Below are 24402 nucleotides of genomic sequence, written 5' to 3'. Positions count from 1 at the left end.
CACAGCCAATGCCTCTGTGCTCAACATTAACTAAGTATGCAAATCAATTCCAGGATGTTCAAACCAAGCAGTTACACACGAGATACACTGAACTAATCTATATGCAGTTTCATTCTCTTCTGAATACTTTTTTATATTCTCCCCATCTGTTACGAACAGAACTTATATAAAAAGTGACATCTCACACAATTCTATGTTTCTACGGATTGCGCTTGATCCTAAAGCTTCTTAGGAGTACGATTTTAGTGGCCACAAGTAACACGCCCTTTTGAATCATTACCTGCCTTCTTCTCGGTCTTGGATAAGAGTTAAGTCCTTTCCTCTTACCTCACTAGTTTACAAAGTGCCCAGTCTAGATGGCAACCATACCTCATAGGCTAATGCTAGGAGGTTCTAAAAAATGGTCAAAAACAACACTAATATACTGACCGGACTCCTACGTGAAAGAATGAACTTGACACATTTTTCCAAGGAAGCCAAGAAGAAAACTGATATCGGAATTTTGGGTTTGTGGAGTGGCCTAGATGTAAATTTCTTTTTAAGTGATTGAATTTCATCTTGTCTGAAAAACTAAAATAACAGGAAATAACTAACACCAAGAAATGAATTTCAGAGGCGATAACAGCACAGTACGATTTTTCAATGTCTCCAATTTTATTTGAAAACCAAATACGTATTATATTTTCGTACCATCAAACTAGACAAATAGGTCTGTGACAGCAGATATCCTTAATTCTAAACTTTTCCCTCAATTTGCCTTCTTAGGAATATCGACTCTATTACTTGCAGATGTTCCAACAAAGACCATCACTTTTGAAGATATAAAATGACGACTACAGTCCATGTCTGTCTTCAGTTCAATTATTTGGTATATTATCTCCATGTTATCTATCTGCAGGGTGCCATTATGAAAACTCGTATATTCACTCTTTTTTCAGCAAATATTACTTGAGTCTCTGAGCTGAAAAAAAAGTGATTATTATGGTGGTGACAGACACTCATGAAGTTGTTTTTGTTTGTTTGTTTTTAGTGAAAAATGACTGTAAAGATTTAATCTTCTTCCAGGTTTTCAGACAAGAACATGCTTGAGGCATATGTGTTTTAAGACTTCCAAATCTCTACATGACCACCCCTTAGAGCCTTCAACTGAACACCTTTATGTAAGAATTTAAGTCTACACCTCATTCTCTTTGTAACTGAAGGACATGGTGACTTTATCTTTGATAGAACTTTGAGTTTTCTTATTTTCACCCTTAGAGTCTTATTTTCTCGGTGTGGTTTTCAACCAACTAGCCTACAAAGGATTTATTCTCCAAGTTACTGATCACTTTATTGCTTGAATCTGAGAGGCCTCTTGAACTCTTCCAAGTATCAGAAAAATGTCACTACTGGTGTTGGATTAATACTAAACCTTCTTATAGTCATTATGAATTTCAAATAACTTAAATGAATTTACATGAAACTCGAGTAATTTACTGTCTGACGTATTAGCGCCTGAACACTGGAAGACAAGACACTCTTTCTCAAATGCCGATATTCACAATCTTAGTATCCTGGAACTGTTACTACACAGCTGGACGTACATGTAGCAGAAATGTAATAGCAAGTTTCCAAACAGTGGCAAATTTTAGTCTAGAAAATATTTAACTTCCCTTCCAATACTCACCTATTCTAAGGTTCTGTGAGTCTAAGGATGAGTGTTTTTGCTTGACTTGCATTCTGAATCCTCCTTGGGGAATAAAAGGTCTCACCTTTATTTCCAGGGATTCAATAAATACAGAGCTGAAATCTCAGGGATTGACCCAATATGCTGATGACCTGTCACTGAGACAGGACTATAATCCGGATAATTAATGTGTATCTATACAAGCAATTTCATTTAAAGGGTGGATAATCTTCCACTTTATTTTTCTTTTTTAGTGATGATCCTGCTTACACAGAAAATGTAGTTAATTTTGCTTTTACAAAATGCAAAGAAGCCAGAGGCAAGTAGATGAAGCTTACCATCCCCTTTTGTTATTCTGTGCAATTCGTTCTTGAAATATTTCAATGTTTCAATAACAAAGTTATTTCTTATGCAGTGAATTTTTGCCAGTCAGGCACAGGAAGACGAGAACAGGGCAGTAGTCAGCACTCTGACCTCAGAAGACACAAGATAATCTGTGGTTCCTATACCCCAGAATTTTCTTCCAAAACTAACTAAAAGGGATGTTCAAAACTAACAGACTCTGGGAATTCCCTGGTGGCACAGTGGTTAAGAATCCGCCTACCAATGCAGGGGACCCGGGTTCGAGCCCTGGTCCGGGAAGATCCCACATGCCGCAGAGCAACTGAGTGCACCACAACTACCGAGCCTGCGAGCCACAACTACTGAGCCCATGTGCCACAACTACTGAAGCCCGCGTGCCTAGAGCCCGTGCTCCGCAACAAGAGAAGCCACTGCAATGAAGCCCACGCACTGCAATGAAGAGTAGCCCCTGCTCGATGCAACTAGAGAAAGCCTGTGTGCAGCAATGAATACCCAACACAGCCAAACATACATACATACACACATACGTACATAAATAAAGAAAGAACTAACAGACTTTAAAAACCAAATTAAATATAAAGATTGGTCACAGACTTGAGTTTCCTCACCTATTCCCATCTCTATTTTTAGGTTCCTCAAATGGAGGTGAAATATACATTTCACAGATGGATGACATATACTTAAAACAGTCATAACATGCATTTAATAATAAGTGATTCTATAATATAGGTTTCCTTTTTACAAAATTCCACATGAATTTTTTTTTAATTGAAGTATAGTTGATTTACAAGGTTGTGTTAGTTTCTGGTGTACAGCAAAGTGATTCAGATATATATATGTTTTTTTTTTTCAGATTCTTTTCCATCATAGGTTATTACAAGGTATTGAATATAGTTCCCTGTGTTATACAGTAGGACCTTGTTGTTTATCTATTTTATATAGAGTAGTGTGTATCTGTTAATCCCAACCTCCTGATTTATCCCTCCCCTCCTTTGCATACATTTGTTCTCTACATCCATGAGTCTGTTTCTGTTATGTATATAGCTTCACTTGTATATTTTAGATTCCACATATAAGTGATATCATATGGTATTTGTCTTTCTCTGACTTACTTCACTTAGTATGATAATCTCACATAATGTTTCTAAATAATTCTGGAAACAAAGTTTACTCCTTCAGTCCACGAAGGTTGCTGAGCTCCTACTAGGTGTCAAGTAATGGGGATACAAAAAAAAAAAGAAGAATGAGTGTGTCATACCTATAAACAGATCACTGCAATCAACAGAAAGATCTACTATCCACCCACCTATCTCTGTGTCCACCTGTATATCCCCCTACTCACCTCCCTCCCTCCCTCCATATATATCAGGAAAGTCACCAAGGAACAGAGGGAAAGCACTTCTCTTTGCGGCGAGTCAGGTTAGGCTTCACCACACTAGTGAGAAGTAAGGTTTACTTGACAGGTTTACTTGGGTGCAGCCCCTCTTGATCTGAAGGCGTGTGAACTAAAGTGATGAGTCGTCTGCCTCTCAGACGTAAACATACAACCATGAGAGAGGCAGACAGGCGGGAGAACTGCCACAGACACATTAGGATGAACGCTCAAGTTTCATACAGATGTTTCAACTACGTGAAACTTCTTAGGCACGACTGAGTGGCAATGGCCCTTCTCAGCACTCACATTTTGGTTTCGGTATACCACTGCCTATTTCAAGAAGACAGAGTTTCTTAGAGAAATGACTGCTTAAGATGAGACTAGAACATCTGGACAGATCACAGAAATAAAGATACCAAAGACTAGCAGGGTTCTGTCAAAAAGACGCAGTGGCCAAGTTGAAGGAACTTGCACTGGCCGCAGCTGAGCCAGTCTGAGCTTCAGTAAGGACAGATTTGTAAATGAGTGAAGCCCAACAAATATATTTAGATCCGTGAATTTATGAATATATTTAAAAAATAAAACTAGTTGATCGCACTGTGAGTATGAGCGGTGGCCAATTTATTACCTTGAAAATCTAAATGTATATCTTGCTTTCTCCATGTAAGCAAGAGAATGTTAGCAGAGAGTTATACTTTTACTACCGTTAAATAAATGAATAAATAAAGTCATCAGATGAGAACATCACCATTTTGCAGGCCTCAATGAATTCATGGATATAGGCATTGAATACCAAATGCTGATAAGAGCAAAAAGATTAAAAGCCAGAAAACATGCATCTCCTGATGAAAGAATTTAACGCCAGCTATAGTCCTGCCCAATGGACCAAATGTGATTTCGATCGAGCCTCTGAATTCACCTGATAATCATCTGGAACCGCAGGGAAGAGAACAATCTGATTAACCACAGCTTAAATATACAGTAAGTAACACTCAGACTGTGGAGAACACTACAATTCAAACAACCCAGGTTCTTCAACAGATAAGCTGTAATAGGGGGGAAAAAGGGGGACAGCATAAGCAAGGCTGCAATTTAAAGACACACAGACCAACCCCTAAGCAGCCCACTCCCTAATACCCACAGCGCTCCAACAAAGGGAAGGATTTACGAGCAGCATGTCCTCTAGTCTGACATTCTCGTGCTGTCTGCAAAGCTCTGCTGGGTGCAGCTCCATGTGGCCTCTCCTCTCTTCCTCCTTTAAGGAAGGAGAGAGTTTAGTAAGACTAAACCCGTGAAATGATCCACAATTACCCTCAACTTTTAAGAGTGGCATTAGGACGGACGAAGAATTTGGCCCGGGAGGGAGTGGATGAAGTTTTTCAAGAAGACAAGCTCCTTGGTGAAGATGATGTACTATCGAAGACATGAAAAGACCAATGGAGTCCATGGTGAGATGAGAGAATGGGAAAGGAATACAGCTCTAGTTCTTTCCTTTCCCTTGCTTTTCTGGCAATCAGGAACTTAGGGGAAAGGACGACTAAAGAGAAATCAAGTCATTCAAGATCTTCTCAGCGAGTTGGGCCACCCAGAGAGCCCCACACGAAGTTTACCTCCCCTCCCTCGGAGAAGGAAAGCTGGGACCAGATACCAAGTCTCCCTCCCCTTTTCACTTTCTGCGAGGGGTTGTGGAAACTCAGGGGAAGCAGTGTGGCCAGAAGGAGAACCAAGCTGACTGTGTAATGAAAGGAAAGACTCCAAGGGTTTCATTTGAATTCAGAGAACAATCAGATACCTGAGAGTAGCACCTTCCGGGGTGGAGAAGCCATCCCCTACAGAAAAGAGTCGAATTCTGCTGCGCAAAGAATGGCACGTCCCAGGAAGGCAGAGACCAACCCTCCTTGAATCCAAGGGCTCAAGAAAACAGTACTTAAAACCCATTCCATAGTAAACACAAGGGGAAAGGTGTTGAGAAGCATCTGTTCATGTCCCATAAGTAAAAGTAAAATCTCTGGACACCGCTACCCACAACAAACATGATCACGATGGAACGGTCAACCGAGAATCTCTGAGAATGTAGGAGGCTGTAAAAATGCCAAGGGAACTGTTCTAAGAGACTGGAAAAAACTGTGATCATGTTTTGCAGTCACAATCAATGCATTGGTTGACCTGTTGTCTCTGGTAACTTTACAAGACAGAAAATGTACCTAAGAAATTGTTGCACTGGGACAGAGAGCTTTATGCAAATTACTGTAAGAGGCAGCTGGCCCTTACTAACTGTGTATGAGAAGGTACTGCTATAAAAAGGAATAGATGCAGAAACAGCAGGTTAACTTGGAGACAGAATTTAGAGAAAATAGAGATTCTGGGAACAGCAAAACTGGAAAACAAATATGTGTCTTAACACCACCTTGTTTAGTGAGAAAATGATTCCCCCAAAAGGTTAAAACCCTGGGGAAAAAAAAAATCCAGCAAACTACCAGAAAGCTGTAGCCTCAGGGTAAAGACCGAAGCAGGAGTGTAGCACTAAGACCCTGTATTAAGGCTTCGGAAATCTAGTAGAACCTGTTGGCTGGGCAAAATAGCTACTGAGAAGGTGAGGGCATTGTTCTAGCATAGCCTTGCATACCCAAAGTAGTGACTGAGTCCAAGAGGAAAGTGTATCTCAAAGAGAAGTGCTAATTCCATTCTAGCGCCAGCGTGGAATCCAATTCATAGGAGACCCTCCAAGATTTCGAGACAGTTGTACTGGCAAAAGTGTTACCAGTCTGGAATAAAACAGAACGACTTCGTTCAAAATGTAAACGTGAGCCTCGGCATCCCCAGCTATGTATGCACAGGAAGCAGAGAAACTGAGAAATCTGTTCAAAGGGTGTATTTTCCTGTTACTGAGCAGCTAAGGAACACACAGAAAAGAAAGAACATTCCAGATGGTGGAGCCCAAAGCACTGGAGAACAACAAACTAGGTAGCCGCTTCTGGGAAGCTGACTTAATCTAGAAATATTTCCCACCCCTGGGTAGGGGCTCTTCAATAATTCACAGCCATGTACACAGCGAGCTAGATTTGCATATGCTCCTATGCACAGCTCTCCAATGTACGTATTTCAAGAAAAGGAAAAGAAGTTGCCACTTGTCATTTTCAATGTTTTAGTGCTCTATGAATTTTTAAACATGTGTCTACTTCTTAAAGTATCAGTGATGTCATCTGGACGGTGATATTAGGAATCATTTTCTCTTTTCACTGTACTTCTGTATATTAAAAAATAAACTCATGTTATTGTTAAAAAGCATAACTAATGAAAGAGAAATTCTGATTCTAGGATCTTCTGTTGAAACACTTCAGACAAATATTCAAAGTTCATGAAAAGTAGCTGCCGTAACATTGCTTATTTTAGGGAAATAAATGAACCACTTTATTGCCCCAAAGTTGAAGACTGAATTTTTTTCAAAGTATACATAAAATATTCTTTAGCCATTAATATGCTCTAGATGCATTTTATTATCAGCAGCTCATGTTTCTAAATATCATACTAAGTGGTTTAAAAAAAAAGATGATCTGTTAGCGGATATAGTTACAATCCAGTTTTTGAATACAAATATATGTTCAGTATTTGAATATATATATATATATTCCAATATTCTAGTATTCGAAAAATATATATATATATACACCTTTCCACGCAGGCAGTAGTATAAGTGCACATACACTTCTAACTTAAATACGTATAAAAATAAATCAATTAGATAAAATGTCATAATATTAAAATATTCCACCAAGTTTAAAATATGTAATTAATTTTCAGTCCTGAACTCTGCCCATTGTTAGAAGCCAATATGAATGTTAAGTATTAAATTGATTATAAAAAGAAATAACTCACACATTAAATCTTCAAATGAAAACCTAGCATCACTGTCAGTAAGGTGATGATTTCCAAATGTATGAACCCAACTCTCACTCGCCACGTGAGCCCTAGAACTGCCTTTCTAATGCTTCTGAGGCACCTCTACCAGGATATCCCATAAACACTATGTGAAAAAAATTTTATTATTGTTTTCTCCCAAACCTATCATTTGCATTCTCTAGCATTTACCTATTTCCCAAGACTATTCTCTTATAATCACCATGGACGGTTGTCATCATAGGCATTCATCAGTATTTATGGTGAGTAACATCTCTGGCCGGTACAATGAGAACAATATTTATCTCACGGGGTTGTGAAAGATATTTAAACGCAGTGCCACTAATATGCCCAGAAGAAGTCCTGCGACAAAGTAAGCACTAAATGAACAGTAGATACCATTTAAATTTTCATCATTATCATTCTCTTTATTCTTCATGTCATATTTACATACGTATGCTTCTCTTGTAACTGGCCACCTTATTTAACATGCTTGTGTTTTCTGTTATCATTATCATTATCATATAGTCCATTATCATTATCATAATGAATTCTTTTGGCTTTCCTATCTTTAAAAAATGTTAATTCTGATTTCCAAAATTTTAAACAACTGTATTGGCTAATACTTCCACACTGATGTTAATAATAAAAATGACATCAGGCACCCTTCTTTCTTATTGACTCTAGTGGAATGTTTCTTTCACCATCAAGACATAGTTAGGCATTAGGTTGAAGTTATTTTTATTACTTTCATGTCTATTTTACCTAGAACTTTTGTCTGAGATAGTGGTTGAATTTTATCAAATTTTTTTGGCACTTACTGAAGCACCAAAGTTATTTTTTTCATTTAACTTAATAATGTCAGGAATTACATTAATACATTTCCTAATACTGAATCATGCTGGTATTCCTAAAATAGACGTTATTTCATCATGAGGTATTACTTCTTAATATACTGCTGGTTTAAATGTTCACTTACAGAGTTTGCGTTAATATTTATATAACTGAGATGACACATTTTATGCATATAACTTTTTTACTTTGTGATCACTGTCAGATTTTAATATCAGAGTTAATCTACCTTCATAATATTTAATACAACTACTCCTTCTTTTTATAAGGCCTTGGTCAGTTTTAGTACCATCGGGATTACTTGTTCCTTTAAAGTTCAATAGCATAGAAATTTCACTTTCCCTATATTATGGGGGAAAATTACCTGCGGAATAACCTCCATCTGTCACTGTGTGAGCAGAGAGTGGAGGGAGGCTCTGACAATTGTTTTCAGTTGGGACCATGACAACAGTCTGTTTACACTTTCCTAACATTTCACCTCATAAATATTCTACAGTTTTCCGTCTATATTCCAATTTTACATTCTTACTTATCCTTTATATTTCTCTCTCCCTCCCTCTCCCTTTTCCTCACTTAGACTGGGGTACACAGGATTTCATCTACAGGTTCTGCAATGTGCACCATGCCTTAGGAAATTAGACTCTGCTAGTAATTCTCAAGTTTGTTTCCAGACTATAAGACCAGCTCTAGGACAGCAAATGTAAATCGACAACCTACTAATCCTTGGCTTATCATAAACTGCATGGAGAAATTCACTGGAACCAACATGAAACAATCATCCAGGTGAATATGGTCATCTCGTCCTGGAATAAGACAATGAGAAGGAACCTCCCAAACCTAATGAGACAAGACTCAAGAAAACCAAGAAATGAGCAAACACTGGGCTCTGTGCAGAACCAAGGCTGCTGCAGTGGACACTGCTGGCTTGTTGTGTGGAGGGTGCTTTGAACCCTGACTCTGCCCTGGGAATTCCCCAGAACATGGATCTGTGGGAGGTACCCAGCTGCAGCCCAGCCAAGAGAGACCAAGTCACTTGTATCCACGGCAACCACCCGCATCCCTCGCAGAGCCCTGGATCCCGAGGATGCCCAGCACTGTGACCACGAGCCACAGAGTGCCCCCTGGGTCCATCTGCTCCTCTCCTTTCCCAGTGCCCCCTGGGTCCATCTGCTCCTCCCCTTTCCCAGTGCCCCCTGGGTCCATCTGCTCCTCCCCTTTCCCAGTGCCCCCTGGGTCCACCTGCTCCTCCCCTTTCCCAGTGCCCCCTGGGTCCATCTGCTCCTCCCCTTTCCTCTGCACCCAAGTAAATAAGTCTGGGCAAAGAGTTTGGATTTCTTAAACTACTTAGTTTGGTCAGCTCAGGTTGGAGAGCTGAACAAGCCAGATTGGTACAAGCTGATCCTACCGCTGCTGGAGTCAAGTCTTTCCACATCCTTGGAACTGGATCCAGGACTTACACTCTTGGTGAGGGGCACCCAGCATGGACCATGTGAAGCTGTACTGAGCCACCTCTAATACTCTGACCACAGGGGAACTATATCATCTCCAAGCTCTCAGAATTAGGCCAAGGGACTTCCCTGGTGGTGCGGTGGTTAAGAATCCACCTCCTAATGCAGGGGACACGGGTTCGAGCCCTGGTCCAGGAATATCCCACCAGGATGTGGATCCCACTTAGACGCGGAGCAACTAAGCCCGTGTGTCACAACTACTCAGCCCGTGTGCCACAACTACTGAAGCTCGCACACCTAGAGCCTGTGCTCTGCAACAAGAGAAGCCACCACAAGGAGAAGCCCGCACTCTGCAACGAAGAGTAGCCCCCGCTCGCTGCACCTAGAAAAAGCCCGCGCACAGCAACGAAGACCCAACACAGCCAAAAATATAAATAAATAAATAAATTTATTTAAAAAAAAAAGAAGAATTAGGCCAAAATACTCGGCACTTAAACCGACTTTAGTTCCCGAACAGGTGAACAGCAGGTAACTCTACAGAGTCATATGAATCTACCCCATAATCTCCTACAAACACTCCCCTACTTCCTGTTCTGGCCTTATGCGTTCTGTTCTCCACGTCCAGCACCTTCTCTCTTAAGAGGACCGGGGATCAATGGGAACAAGGAGAGTATCGTCAGATTTTAGTTGTGTACGTTGCACATTTTTGAAAGAAACTGGCAGAGTATTCGTTTATAAATTCTACCCTGTCTTCCTATTTTCTAAGTACTATTCTTGTTTTTAACTTTATTAATTGTTCCTTCCTCCTATTTTTAGGGCTATCTAGTCACATTACTGTAACGTGTATTTTATCGAATTAGAAATTAAAACAATTCTAAGGAAGCTTTGGACTGGAATTTTCTCCTTCTAAGGACCCTTTGGACTGGACTGTCTGCCGGTGACGTCTGGAGCTAGCTCACACAGATTTATCAAATGTTCAGGAATTCGGGGAGCCTGCTGTTCAATGCTGTCATTATTAAAAATTAACTTACATAAACTTTCAGTCAAAACTCTATTAAAACCATAGTAATAAATAAACAAATGCTGTAATTCTCTCATCATCTCCCTACTTGTTATCCCTGCTTTGGAGGTTACTGGGCAGTGTCTATGGTGGAAACACTACATATTGGCGGCTACTGTCCATCTCCTGCCATTTCTGTGTCCAGTGACCATGGTGGGAGCTTGAGATCGGCCATGGTGGGGGCATTTCCACCACAGAAACTGGCAAGTGCTACAAATCAGGACTTTATTGTTTTGTTGATTTCCTGAAGAAAATGCTGGAGAAAATAATAATAGTGCAGATTAATCACAAAAAGAGTGTTGAGTCTTCAGCCATTACCCTGTGAGTAACAAACACAAAAAAATGGAGGACATATCTCCCAGTATTTGAAGTTTATTAACTACCGAACTCAGCAAACAAATTGCTCAGCTGGGGGATGCACAAGTAAAGTTCCGATGTGTACTTTCCCTGTTATTTTTCTCTCACTCATTAATATAAATGAATACACAAACACCACTCGTGCTTGAAATACACCCAGAAAAGCAACTGTTAAAGTTACCAGCCCACCACTAACCATGCCCAGCTCGTTTTGATTTCTACCGTTATTTTCTAAATAACTTGCAATTACATTTTAAATGTTCCCTTGTTTGAATGTCCTTAATCTCTAAATGCCCTCTTAAATAACTCACTACTTAAAGAGTGCTATTTTTAAAGGAACACACCCACTTAGGATTTTATTACACTTTTTTGTTATTAAGTTCTAATTTTATTGTTCCCTAGTCATAGAATGTGGTGTCTACTACTGCTCCCTTTATTGAGTGATTGTGGGGTGTCCTTGTGGCCAAATATAAAGCCAAATTTGGAAATGTTTTGTGGGTCCTGGAGGGGAAGGCGTGGTCTGCCTAGCTCGGCTCACGGGTATTAAATATACAGACACACACGCTAAATGCTGCTAATTATTCTATCTGGGTCTTCTACCAAGTTTCCAAACTTTGTTTACATGATCTCTGGAGGTCTCCGCCTCCCCTACTCCCTGTATTTCTAAAGGTTTTACCCATGATGATTAAGCACAGTCATAGTTTATTTATGCTTGCTGACACTTTTCCTAAATGTTTCGATCAATTTGTTTTAGGTGTGTCTCTGGCAGACAATTTATCACTTGGTTTTAATCTGTAATGAGTGCCTTTCTGTATGAATAGAGACCCTATTTGCACTTACTGTCAAAAGGCAGTTAAGGTTCAATTGTGTCATTTTACATGGTGTGTTATGTACAGTGAGATGTCTGTGCCTTCCTGTCCGATTTTGGTTTCGTTAGTGATATGGGGAGTCGCTCCCCTGTAAGACCAGCCTTCCCATGGTGGTAGCATGAAAGTCAAGGGAATGTTGGCCATGTCAGTCTTTTTAGTGGAGCTGAGCTTTCCTTTCTCCACCAGAGCCCTCTGTTTTGCTACTGTCCCCAGAGCAGACAACTGTTGATGATTTTATGGATGCTAAAAAGTATCCCATCACCAATGTCATGCAAAAACAAAATGTCTTGTAAAGATGAAACCACCTGTGATACATTTCCGTGTTTTTATCTGTAGAACAACCTGTTTCACTGGGAGCCTCATGACCGCGATTCAATAACCCGTATGCATTGTTATTACACATCCAGGCTGCAGTCAAGGCTGCAGACTGAGTTTCAATGCACATGGCAACATATTTTCAATTTGCTGTTCATTACTTTTGTAAAACATCTATTACAGCCAACACTGTTTCCTTAAAAACTTAGCAACTGGATCTAAAACTCAGTTAAATTCAAAGTTATAAAAAGCTAGAAATAAATCATTGAAAACCTGAGAAGAAGGAAAAACTAATAAGCCAACAATCCACTAATTTCGTTCTCTCTTTATTCCAAATACATATGTATTTCCTAATTTATGAGGTACAGACATACAGGTATGCCTGTGTGTATGTGTGATAAATATACAATATGTATAATATGTAATATACATATATCACATTTTTTGTGAGATAAATATATCACAACAATTGAATCACTATTCTTTTTGCTTTGGGGTTATTCCCTAATTTATTGCTGAGACATTAGTTAAGTGCAAAGCAGAAAATTACTTTATAAGCTCCTGGGAAGAGTAAACCAGAATCTATCCTCAACTTACTCGGAGGAGAGTACCAGAAAACCAAACATACAAAGGAAAAGCTGCAGATACACCAATTATTATGATTCGTGAGGACAAGGTAGACTATGACACGGTATCTAAGAAGCGCTCCCATTTCAGTGACTCCACACAGCAAAGATGTATCTCTTGCCCACTCATCCTCGGTGGTCCTGCTTATCTACCAGCTGTCATGTCTACAACTTGGTGGCCTCCCAGGCCCCCAAGCAGGGGATGTGAGGCTGAGGCATTCTGCAGGACACTGGTGCAGAGCAGGCCTGCCCAATCAAACATTGGGCAGAACACCTAAATGGGCATTTCTCCAAAGAAGATATACAGATGGCCAACTGGCACATGAAAAGACGCTCAACATCGCCAAGTACTGGAGAAATACAAATCAAAACTACAATGAGGTAGCACCTCACACCAGGGTCAGAATGGCCGTCGTTAAAAAGTTTACAAATAACAAATGCTGGAAAGGGTGTGGAGAAAAGAGAACCCTCCTGCACTGTTGGTGGGAATGTAAATTGGTGCAACCGCTATGGAAACAGTATGGAGGTTCCTTAAAAAACTAAACATAGAATTACCACATGATCCAGCAATCCCACTCCTGGGCATATATCCGGACAGAACCATAATTCAAAATGATACGTGCAGCCCAATGTTCATAGCAGCACTATTCACAATAGTAAAGACATGGAAACAATCTAAGTGTCCATCAACAGATGAATGGATAAAGAAGATGTGGTACATCTATACCATGGAATACTACTCAGCCAGAGAAAAGAATGAAATAATGCCATTTGCAGCAACATGGATGCAACTGGAGATGATCATACTAAGTGAAGTAAATCAGAAAGACAAATACCATATGATATCGCTTATATGTGGAATCTAAAACACGACACATATGAACCTATCTACAAAGCAGAGACAGACTCACAGACAGAGAGAACAGACTTGTGGCTGCCAAGGGGGAGGGGGGTGGGGGAGGGATGGATCAGGAGTTTGGGGTTAGCAGATGCAAACTAGTATATATAGGATGGATAAACAAGGCCCTACTGTAGAGCACAGGGAACTATATTCAATATCCTGGGATGACCCATAATGGAAAAGAATATGAAAAAGAATGGATATATATGCATAACTGAATCACTCTGCTGTACAGAAGAAACTAACACAACACTGTAAATCAACTATATTTCAATTAAAAAAAAATTTTTAATGCATTATGTGTTTTTCTAAACATGACACTTATGTAACGGTTCGTACACATTTTTAAAGTCGTATTTTATCCAAGTCCTTCAGGACCTATTTCTTTAAATTAAAATCACAAATGATCCCATAATTTATATTTTCTTTCCAGTACACGCTATAATTTTTTGCCACTTGTCTAGGGATCCTTAATGATTTTCATTATTATTAAAGAAAAAAATAAGCCCATTAACATTTGATGAAAGTGGATTGTTTTTAAAAACCATGTTACATATGACAGACGAATATATGATCTGAACCTGAAACTACTGTTGCAATCTCCTGGTGTTGGTCAATTTCAGGGACGTTGATTAAAGAAAAATATTCAGATGGCAAAATTTACAGATTTAAAAACTAAAAAAAAAAAAAAAAAAGAAAACAGAGATGGTGAAAAGATCGGTGGTTGCCAGGGGCTAGAGGGGAGGGAGGGGTGAACAGGTAGAGTGCCGAGGACACGGGACACTGTAATGGTGGACACGGGATATGGTGTATTTGGCCAAACCCCCAGCACGCTCAGCACAAAAAGTGAACCCTGATGTAAGCTAGGGACTTTAGCTAACAATAATGTATCAATCGTGGTTCATCAATTTTAACAAAATGGATGAAATTAACTCAAGATGTTAATAATAGAGTGACCAGAGGGAGGAAGCAGAGTACGCAGGAACGCTGGACTTTCTGTTCAATTTTTCTGTAGACCTAAGAGTGCTCTGAGAAACAAAGCCTACTACTTTTTAAAAAATTCCATCTGTAGAGGTCAGGAAATGAAATGTTTAGGATGGTAGGAAATTTAAGTGATGCCTTCATCAGTAATTTGCTGAGACGGTTTAAACGAACGGCACGGTATGTCGTGATATGTAAAATATAATCCTGAATTTAACAGTCAGAAACTCCCCCCGCCCCCACCAAACCCTAGCTATCCAGAGTCAGAAGAGAAAAAGAACGTTGCATCTGGTTTGCATAAAAACCTACCTGAAGGGCTTGTAAGATGATTTAGAAGGACTCGCTGCCCTCCTTCGCTGCCTAAATTCTCCCCATGCTTAGATTCTTTTGTGTGAAGAGGGCATCGTCCTCATCATCTACTCCTGATTTGCAAAGAGCACATGAATTGCAAATAACTTGGACTTAATAAATTTATTAGAGGGCTTTGTTCCGTGGCAGGGGGGGAAAATCAGGCCAGTGTGACCTCAGCGTGAGCGAGCGGCGGGGCACAATCCCCGATTTTCCTCCCACTGCAAATCCCTGCATCTGATCGGGAGCCGCCACAATAGTAGGATGGACATGTGCTTGCTTCTCCCCATCCCGGGCCCTGAGAACGTGTCCGAGCCGGCGAAGCTGTCTCTAGGGCTGGTGAGCCGGCCCCGAGCATCCTAATTGCACCCTCAGCTGCTGATGACCCCAAGAGGCTCCTTCAAGCCCATTAACTTTGAATGTGGTCCCCACCAACAAGGCCGCCCATTGTTAACCACAGCTGAATTCCGTGAAATGCTGGTTTTCAATGTTTTGAGTAAAAATTCTTCCCAAGCTGTGAAACGTTGGCAAGAGCCTGATTAATGGGACTGGAGCTGAAACAATGCACCGCGCAGCTGAGTAATCGGGGAAGCGTGGAAAACGAAGAAGAGCTTGAAACACAGACATTAGCCAAGGCCAAGGACGCCAACCAGACCAAACCAAATAAGGCCATCATCTTGGGGAGAGAAACATACAGACTGGCTGCAAAGCGCTCTGGGATGATTCAAAGATAAAACAGCCATGTCTTCCGATGAGCGCCAAAACAAACAAACAAAAAACAAAATCAGGGTCACCATTCTCCAAGCGTGAGGACTTACTTTATGTCATGGGTTTTACCACAATTAGGAAGAGGACTCCTGGTTCTAGCTGAGTTAAGCCCGCAGCTACCTGTGCATCTCTCTACAGCTCCTCAGGCGGCCGTACTTCCTGAAGGGACTGAGTTCACATCCCTTGGGCTTTCCAAAGTTGACCCAGTCTGTTTTGTCCTCTGTGCTGTATCCCTGTCTCAGACTCCTGGAATCCTTTCAAATGGTTTGTCTTCAAAGCCCTCCCAAACCTATTCTCAACCAAAGAGGCCACCTTTTGCTTCAACTGGAAAACAGGAAGCCATCAGCCTCCAATTCATACGTGTGCCCACTATTAGAATCTTGTGTACGTTATCTGTAGCCAGACTCTATTCTGGATTCAAGAAATATTACTTGACTCAAGAACACAGGTACCAGGGCCAGATCACTCTCACAATTTCTCTCCATCAATAACCCTCTCTGAGTCCGTTATTTAGCCTTAACAGTAGCACCTGCCTTCTTCCAGGGTCATTTTGACAAATGAACTCTCTAACACATGTTAGATGCTCAGCACAGTGGTATCAGACGCTGGGCATTCCCTCACACGCTCTCAGTAAAAGTCAACTCTGAAGAGCCCCATTGATGTGAACCTTGTCATATGAGAAAGTCAGATAAACACCGTAATCACATTCTCATTTCCATTCTGCATCCATTGTTTAATACCCTATAACCTACATATTAAACACCATGGAAGGCCAGGGATGTCTCCTCGGCAATATTCTCTAACTTCTCCGCCTGATACCACAAGCTCGTAAAGTGACAACTACATTCCACACACAGAACAGTAACTACTTACTGGATACCTGCTGTGTGGCATGAGTTATATATGAAAACAACGAATCCAGGTAAAATGACTACATAAATGCAGTGCAACTCATTCATCCAGTACATGTTTACTGAGCCCTCCATACACCAGCCTGGTGATACAGCAACGATCGAAACAGATCAATTTATTCTCACTGAGGACAGATTTTTAACTGAAGGGACAAATAACAAAGCAAAATGTCCATCAGGGAGTGATCATTTCCGGGAAGAACAGATCAGACAGGGGACAGAGCTGTTGGGAGTGTGAAGGGACAAGGACCTCTGTGTCTTCATGGAGAAAAGACAAGGGGAGGAGCTGGGCGGGGTCAGGTGTAAGAAGGCGTCCTCATTTTTTCCCTACACGCTCGCATCATGCTTGACGTGATGCGTGCTGCACTATCACGCTTTGATTAACAACTGTAATGAAACAGGGGGAAAGAGCAAATTAGATTTCTGCACTGTCACGAAATAAAGGATGAAATGCATTCAACTAATATTAGTTGGGAGGGCTGCCCACTTATTGGTCTGCTCCAGACGCCACACATTTTGGAGGTTCCCTGGCTCCACGGGGCAACGAGCCTGTCTCCCACGCTTATGACGTCCTATCCTGGAGTTGCTGTCCGGAGTGGGTGTGGTCAAGGGTTAATGAAAAACAGAACGGGAGTGTGCCCTTTCTCCTAGAGCCCACGATGCCCTCCCCCTCCCCCCGACCGTCCCCACCCCTTCTCCTCCTCTCCTGTGGGGACCATTAGGTACTGGGCTGCCATTGTCCAAATGGGAGATCGTTGCTCTGGAACCAGAGTCCAAAAATGTCAGTCTTGTTTTAAAAAAAAGCAATAATGCAGATGTATGACAGAAAGATTTGGAAAAATAAAAGCCAAGTGCGGAGTCAATTCTTCTTCTCCTCCTCGCCCCCTCCTTCCTTCTTTTTCTTTTCTCTCCTCGCAAAAGAGAGGATAGGGGGACTTCCCTGGTGGCGCAGTGCTTAAGAATCCGCCTGCCAACGCAGGGGACAAGGGTTCGAGCCCTGGTCCGGGAAGATCCCACATGCCGCGGAGCAACTGAGGCCACGAGCCACAGCTACTGAACCTGCGCTCTAGAGCCCGCGAGCCACAACTACTGAAGCCCGCGCGCCTAGAGCCCGTGCTCCGCAACGAGAGAAGCCACTGCAATGAGAAGCCCACGCACCGCAACAAAGAGTAGCCCCCGCTCGCCACAACTAGAGAAAGCCCACGCACAGCAACGAAGACCCAATGCGGCCAAAAATAAATTAATTTTTTTTAAAAAAGAAAAAAAAAAGAGAGAGGATAGGAACTCCATGCAGTGTGAAGGCCACCCAGGGGCAAGCCAGTGACCAGAACTGATGCCTCCTCCCAATGCAGTGACTACACACAGCCTAGGTTTTCTGATGCCATCGCAGGCAAGAGGAAAAGAGAGCAGGCAGGATTTAATTGATCCGAACTGAATGAGTTTACCTATATTTTTGCTGCAGCCTAACTGTCTGTCATTTGGCACAATGAGAACTCAAAATTTAGCTTATGTAGAGTTACAAATAATAGAAAAAATATTTTTACATAACTCACTATTTGATCTAAATACACACTCACTCTTTGAAGGCCTCGGTAATATCTCTGCTAGTAATGATGATAATAATAACACCAAGAGTAAGAAGAAGAGAAAAACTAGAGACATATTTGAATCCTAGTTTTGGTTAAAAAGAAAAAAAAAAAAAGCTATGAAGGTGCTGAGGCAGCAAAGCATTTATAAGTTGCTCAACAGGGTCCCCCTGGAAGGGACAGACATTTGTAACAAACTGAGCGGGCACCTGCCCTCAGGTTGACTTCACGTGGCATCCTCTTCTACAACATGCACTTCTGTTTACCTACAATGGAGCCCTGAAATGACAGCCTGTCAGAGTGGAGCAGGTGGCTGTACAAGAGAGCATCTAGAAAGGTTCTCCTCTCTCTCTCTCACGATTTATACTCATTCTTCAACCAAACCAATCACGTAGAAGACAGGTGGCAAAGCAAGGTTATGTAGGGTCACATGCCGTTAGAATCAAGGGTCTGACTTTACAAATGGAAGGCAACCTGAGTTGACTTGGTCTCTTTCAGTTGCTTTTTCAGTCTGTCGTTTTCTCCTCCCCCCATATAGAACCAAAAAGACTTGCTCCAGTCTAGCATTCTTGCCTCTCCATCAGGGCTTGGCAAATAGCTCATGGATCAACTCAGCCCACTGCCTACTTTTGTGGATAAAGTTTTATTAGAACACATCCTTGCCCATTCATTCACACAGTGTCTGTGGCTGCTTTCACAGGACAGCAGCAGAGCTGAATGATGGCAACAGAGACCGTACGTACAGTGTTCACAAAACTGAATATATTTACTCTACGGCTTTTTACAGGAAAAGTTTCCTCTACATTGCAGTATGGACCGACCCAAACCGAAGGACATTCTATGTAGTACCTGAGCAGTACCCCTCAAGATTGTTCTGCAAAACTCTGACTCCCTCGGTAGTTCTGAGAAATGCCTGACGTGACTGAAGGAACCTGGATGAAGATCTTGAAGCAAAGGTTACTTTCGGTACGTACCTCCAGACCGCCACGAAGTCAGCGGTATAAAACCCAAAGAGGGCCTCGTACAGCGAACCCATCCCACTAAGGAAGGCCCCGAGAAAGGCCAGCCTCTGCACGTCAACCCACCACACCAGCAGCATCAGAGTCAGGCTGCCCAGCGCACCGCTCGTTTCCACACGTGGCCAGTGTACACTGGAAACGTGGTACTTCCAAACTGGGACGTGACGGAAGTGCAAAATACACACTAACCTCAAGGCTAAACAGGAAAAGAGGTGGGCTATAAAGCATCTCATTCAACGTTTTACAATCCGTGTAGAGCTGATACCTGGGATATACCGTATTACATACAATATACTGTTACATTAATCTCGCTAGTTTCTTTTTACCTTTTTAACGTGGCTACTAGAACTTTTACAATCACAGAGGCGCTTCAAATTTTGGCTGACGTTTAAATTCTACTAGACACAGACGATTCAGAGAAACCAGGGAAAACGTTCATGTACTGTTGCAAGTATCATTTCATGTTTTCATAGAAAACTTCCGAGTGTAATTTAGGAAATTTATCAGGATACTAAGTATACATACACACACACAGACATATTTACACACACACACACACACACACACACACACGGGTACATGGTATGTCAAAGACTGACCAGTTTAATGTGGAAAAAACCAAAAAAGCAAAACCACTGTTCACTTAAAAGGAAGACAGCATTACTTACACTTCAGTTTTCCTAGGAGTGTCCATCTTTACACCTTTCTGTAAAAAAAAAAAAAAAATACACGTGTAATTAATAGCCAATATATGGAGACAATCTAAGTGCCCATTCAGGGATGAATGGATAAAGAAGATGTGGGGGGTGTGTGTGTGTGTATACATACACACACACACACACACACGATGGAATAGTACTCAGCCATAAAAAAGATGGGGTTTTGGCACTTGTGACATCATGGCTGGATCTTTAGGTTGTTATGCTAAGTGAGATAGGTCCCATAGAGAAAGACAAATACCGTATGATTTCACTCACGTGTGGAATATAAAAAAAATGTATCAGCAAACCAAACCAAAAAAAACCTTTACATACAGAGAACAGAGTAGTGGTTACAAGAAGGCAAGGGGAGGGGAGAAGGCGAAATGGATAGAGGGGATCAACTGTTTGGTGACACATGGAAACACAATTTTGGTGGTGAGCACACGGCAATGTACAGTACACAGAGTAGAAATATAATGTTGTACACATGAAACTTATATAATGTAATAAACCAGTGAAGCAAATAAAGTGAAACCTGTGTGGTGAATTTAAAAAAATGTTTAAATGCACATGCATTCTCCTTCTTGGGAGGACCTGGTCTTCATCTTGAAACGAACATACCCTGCCTGGCAGACCACTGGACTTGCCCAACCAATAACCCCAAAGGCAAGGTAAATAAACTCCAAGGCTTTCCGAAAAGCACAGCGTGGGTCCCCGAAGCTACGAGCTCCCATGGTCTGGGGGTCTGACCCCAATAGGAACAGTGTCGGTTTCTGCAGGTAAGTATAGTGGGTTTCAGTGTGGTCTCTCAGACACCCCGTGACCCTGTGCAGAACTGCTGTGCTTCCAAGGTGACTCACCACCCCCCAGGCATTCCCAGGAGGGTCTCAGCCTCTCACGCCCCCATGACCACAATGAACTCGCCAGTCTACCAGAGATAAAGAGGCAACCAGGCCTCTGTTCACAAATACGTGGTCTCGACGGGAAAAACGGTGGAGGTACGACCACTATGAGACACTTTATAAAATTATTATTAATCTTAGTTTTACCTAAGGGCAAACCTGAGCTTTCCATCACTTCAGCAAAACTCATGACCTAGAGCTTTCAACCTAACCCCTTCGTGTTGAAGATGGATTAGCTGGGGGAGTTGGCCATTTTACAAATGTTAAAGAAGTCAGTTATTCTTGGCTTCAGTATTTATTTACTCCAGCAAATAATGGGGAAAACACTGCTGCAGTGAAACAACTGGGCTTTGCAGAAGTTAAGACCCGTCTGTCTTCTGCAAGTTTTTGTAATACGTTCTCAGTTACATAACGGTTCCCATTATCTGGTAAGTGCCAAGGTCACACTAAGTTCAGATTTTGGAAATACCTGTATAAACAGAGTGCCGTGAAATGATTTTTTTCCGTGGCAGGGGGAGACGGGGAGTTGTGCGCAGACAGAGGCTGATGTGTGCTCTCCTGGAGCTATTTTAGCAAACGAGCTAGAGCGTTTGCTTCAACTGACTGACCTCAAGCTATGCCTCAGCATCTCAATTGCTGGGAGAGATGAATACCTGATAAAAGATGGTTACAAGATTAACCCTGAGGACAACAAACAACTCAGAGCCCAAGAAACCTAATTCTGAACATGACACCAACATCATTTAACCACACACTGCAGACAAAGGGCATATTTCATTGTTGGTAACACGTGTGCCTGCAACCAGTCCTATTTCCCAATCTTGCCATTTTAATCTGGAGCACAGATAGATACACTGCCTACTGCAGAAGGCACGTCCCTAAAGCAAAGTCTCCTTTTTACTTATGGGTCAAATGGTCAACTACCCAGTGGCAACATTTCTGAAGTCCCAACATTCTTCTGTTATTGGTCATTTGATTAAGTGACATCGTCATCTGAAAATCTATTTCAAATATATTTTAAAGGAATTTTGTTTCTTAAGGACGCCCCCTCACAGCTCCTGAGTTGTGTGGAAGCCGTGGAGAGAACACGGATTCAGGAAACTTCTATTCTTACACGGGAAGATTCCATGGAGCTCCTTTCTGCAGTGTGCAAAGGTGAATTAAGATGCAGAAGGGTACATGAGAGACCACTGTTCCCAGAGTAGAGAAGGCCACTAAAAATACCACTGGAACCCTTGCTTTACACTTCCGTCTACTTAGAGAACCAGGGCAGAAAACGCCTTTGGTAAAATCCTAGTTCAGTTATCACGGGAACCACTCACAGGAAGAAATGATACAGATGTTCTCACCTCCTAGTTCTGTAATACACAGCACTGTGAAAGATGGTTAATTCTGCTCCATGCACTTGAAAGTTGCTGAGAAGAACTGAAGTCCAATGTTCTCACCACAGAACAGAAATGGAATTCTCTCACACGATGGAACTGTTAGCTAACCTACAGTGGTATCATATCCACACTTTCTACACCTTGAACTTACACAATGTTATATGCCAATTATATTGCAATACAGCTGGGAAAAATACCATTAAATTCTCCCCACCCCCGAACCTTGACTCCCTTACTCCTGTGCCTGCACTGGCTCTTTCAGTTCTCACCTCCTTTCTAGCACCTGTGAAGGCTCGATTACACCCCTCCAAGCAGTGCCTCCTTGCTCTGAAGTACACAGTACTTAGGACACCACTGACCTGGCAATATTACAAGCAGCCCGTCCAGCCGCCTCTTGTCTAATGTGAATACTGTGTCTCAGTTCCCACTTGCATTCTCCTTAAGACCATAAAATATGTTCTGTCCGTATTTTAATCATCCCTGCACAGAAATATGCAAAGGAAGGAGCCCAATGCAACTCAACAGGAAAAATAACATGGAGCGCGTGTTAATTACAAAATGGAGTTTTAGAGGTTGGTGAGAAGACGGCTCCTTGAAACTCCTTCAAAACACTCGTGGCTGACCACCTGGACTCTGCTCGCGAGGATCTCTCAGCGACCCGCACATCCTTGCCTCGTAGCTACATTCACTGCTCTAGATGACACTGGTCATGTCTCTGCAGTTATTGACTCTGTGTATCTGCTTTTCACACTCACGGCTCTCCTTAATCATGCCTACCGCACATACTGTACTGTAGATGCGCGAACGGTTCGCCGCGATCCTATGTGACTCATAAATCGCAAACTGATACCTGAAGGAGCAACAGTCAGCCTCAACCTCAGCTATCCCACTGCCTAGTCCTCAATCTCCAGCTTCAGGACACAGATGGTCGCCTCTCCTCCCGGGCTATTAATCTCATAAAAATACACAAGGAGTTTTCAGGGAACATGAGGTAAGCATTAAAACTTTATTCTCCAGATAACTAAACATAAGCAAGAGTAACCATGCTCTGGGAAAGATCTGAAAATACATCTAGTGACATTTTACCTTTAAGTTCAATTTTTTTCCCCCTAAGTAGCTGTAAGATTAAATCTAGAACAAATAACCCTTTAAGCACATGAGTAGACATTTTTACTTGATTCCAAGAGTCTGAAGTAAAGCAATTTTGGTCTCCAGTGATTAGAGTAGGGGCACTGAAATTCATCCCTGCTCTTTTTTTGTGTTTCTAGAAAATGATCTGTTCATAACATGTGCTGATATAATCCTGTATCCAGGTAGAACAATTATGTTGTTATCCAGTGTAGTTTAAGAAAACATTTAGGTTATTTTCATACACATGTTAATAACTATGTGAGTTAAGAATGGTGGAGGTATTATGTTTCCTTATGAACTAAAAGGAATTCTCTAAGATTTCAGGCAAAGATAGGCAGCAGGCTCCTTAAACAAGCAAAAATTCTTAACTCTATGTTACTGTGGTCACCAGGCACTTGCGTGGTATAACAATTAGCGCATTTTAATAAAGTAGAAATCCTCAAATGTTTCACAGTAAGAAATGACTCAAATTACTGAAAAAGTCCTACGTGATGGCAACTCACACGCTTTTAAAATTATCCTTTCCGAAATGTCCTTAAACAAGTATCTGATATTTTAAGCCCAATGTTAGCAAATGTTTATCAGCTAAATTCCCAAAGACGGCAACACTTTCTCTCTCTGCCCGTCTACTCCTTCCTCCTCACTCCCATTTCTGTGCGCGCTAGTGACACACAGTTCATAGACACAATGATGCTGCTTCAAGGTCTCTGCATTCTAAGACGACATTTAGCTAATTGTGCTGCAAAAGACATTATAAGTACCACAATTATAGTTGGTGCAGACAAAAGATAGTATTCTGACCAGGGGAAAAAAGGAATCAGGCAGACGTGTCCCTGAGGAAAATACTTCGAGCAGCACCTCTACCTGTCCATCCTGGACTTGCCTGCTGTGTCTCCCCAGCCCGATTCTTCCTCTGTGTTCAACTCTTATCTCCCTGGACT

At 41.6% G+C, this 24402-nt stretch overlaps 1 long non-coding RNA gene across 1 annotated transcript in view; it reads right to left on the bottom strand.

Moving 5' to 3' along the window:
• LOC309978873 overlaps nucleotides 1-20048 on the bottom strand; it is a 201997-nt gene extending 181949 nt beyond the window's left edge. The window contains exon 1 of the long non-coding RNA XR_014327148.1: nucleotides 20011-20048. This is a non-coding gene — a long non-coding RNA (uncharacterized lncRNA). The remainder of the gene's footprint in view (nucleotides 1-20010) is intronic.
• Nucleotides 20049-24402: the final 4354 nt, after the last annotated feature.

This window comes from Leucopleurus acutus (assembly GCF_964270905.1).
Source record: "Leucopleurus acutus genome assembly, chromosome: Y".
Classification (NCBI taxonomy): domain Eukaryota; kingdom Metazoa; phylum Chordata; class Mammalia; order Artiodactyla; family Delphinidae; genus Leucopleurus; species Leucopleurus acutus.
The sequence above is the reverse complement of the archived record's forward strand: the minus strand, read 5'-3'. Positions and strand labels throughout refer to the sequence as shown.